The sequence below is a fragment of the Cyprinodon variegatus genome, unplaced genomic scaffold (assembly GCF_000732505.1).
Source record: "Cyprinodon variegatus isolate N-32 unplaced genomic scaffold, C_variegatus-1.0 Scaffold312, whole genome shotgun sequence".
Taxonomy (NCBI): domain Eukaryota; kingdom Metazoa; phylum Chordata; class Actinopteri; order Cyprinodontiformes; family Cyprinodontidae; genus Cyprinodon; species Cyprinodon variegatus.
Window position 1 is genome coordinate 430,626 of NW_015150765.1, and position 1,908 is coordinate 432,533.

The window sequence follows — 1,908 nt, forward strand, 5'->3', positions numbered from 1 at the left end:
TTAATTTTCTTATTTTTATAACTAATGGTAACAGATTCACATTTAACTTTGCATCATCTTGAAAAAAATGATTTATTTTGGTATGTGAGCAACAAGTTGGGGCAGCACTGAGTCCAACCACTGGACTTGCTGTGAACTTTTAAACCCTGCGATTTCATCGTACAGTTTGAGTTGTAGCTGCGTGCAATGACTGAACATTTTGCATGTATGGACGGCTTAAAGGAACAGAACCTCACAGTGATGGAAAACTGAATGATGGCGGGGTAGAAAATGACCAGCAGCTCCTCAGGAACGGAGGATCTATAATCAGCCTGTAGAACTTCCCTCGCTCTACTCAGTCCAGAGGACACGGTCCCAGACATCTGGTTCTTCATCCAGATGCTGGGTTTCTAATCTCACTCTTGCTGCCATCTTGGTTCTACAGAAAAGAGGCTTTCCTCTTTAACCCTTCAGGGAGCCAGGCTGGTTCAGGGTCATGACCCTTAAGGTGGAGCTTTAAGGTGGAGTTTGGTTTGTTCTGTGATGTTCTGGCTCTGATTCTGGTCTAAATCTGCTAAGATGTCCTTTCCTGAGCAGGTGGATGTTCTCCTCTCTCTGATGGACTCCAGATGGGTCCATAAAGGCCGCTGTCCTGCAGATTTTAGAGGTTTCTCTGCTTCAGCACAGCTGATTAGGATGATTGCAGTTCAGCAAAAGCCTGTTAAGCAGCTTTCACTTAAAATCCACTGTACTGGAGCAGGGAAACATCTAAAACCTGCAGAACAGCGGCCCTCCAGGACCGACTTTGGGGATTCCTGCGGTAACTCTTCCCCGATTGACGGGCAGTTGCTCCTCTGAGGCCATTCCTTTCGTCTTTCTGTCTATTAACACTCATCTCCTGCAGACCGGCCAACGGGTCCCGCTCCTGCTTCTGCAGAGGGGCTCCTACTGATGATGATGATGATTAATGCATCTGATCATCCAGCTTTACATTTTAGTTTTACCTTTATGAAACATGTAAAGACTCTTTTCAATCTCTTGTGAAACTTTGTTCACTAGGGTTAGGGGTAGAACTTCATCCCATGTTCCGCTACCAGCAGCTGCCGCGTCAATCCGGCGGTGTTTAGGACCTGGAGGAGCTGCTGCTGATGGGTGGGCCCTCCTTGTTTTGATGAGGGCTTCCCCGGGTCTGGCACCAGCTTTGGATTCCAGGGCAATCCTACCATGGAAACACCGTTAACCCGACACACACCCCCCCTTCATTAACTCTTTCAGCTCCCTGGGGTTCCTCTGCACAGCTGCTCCATCCACAGTCAGACAGCAAACAGTCCACAAGCAGAGGCCACAGTGCTCTCTGGGGGGAAATGCTTCATCTCATCCGACGGGATGAAGGAATATTTTTAAGATTAACCTGGAAGTTTGAAACTTGTTGGATTCTTCATTGTTTCCCTGCAGAGTTTAGCTCTCCTTGTTTTCCTCTCTTTCTGTTTTAATGGTTGAGTTTCCCATTGAGGCTGTGGAGGAACGCCCTGATGTAACACGGGAAGAAAAGCTTTCTTCTCACACGGAATTTCAGCTTCCTTTATTTTTAAGTGTGTGTTTCTTTTGTTGCTCCCCACGACTGAAGCAGAAGGAAATCCCTTCTTCTAACCGGAGACTCATAAACAGGAAGATGCTCTCTATGATCAGCGAGTCAGGCAGGAAATAAGGAAGCTGCTGACCTGTTTCATTTCAGTGCGGTGCTGGTGGAGCCATTTATTACCTCTAAGGCTACGTTCACACTGCAGGCCTTAAAGTCATAGGGAAGTCATATTTCAATGTCAAATCATTCACGTATATAAATGTACTCTTTATCGGACCATATTCTCCCAACAGACAATTTGTATTTTTTTTTAATCCTGTCTTAAAATCTGTGTTTTTTTCCGTTAT

General features: G+C 45.8%; 1 protein-coding gene across 1 annotated transcript in view; it reads left to right on the plus strand.

Annotated features, from left to right (window-relative positions):
- Positions 1-1,908, plus strand: part of LOC107090832 (nuclear factor of activated T-cells, cytoplasmic 1-like) — a 40,520-nt gene that overhangs the window by 24,322 nt on the left and 14,290 nt on the right. The gene's annotated exons all lie outside the window — the stretch shown is intronic.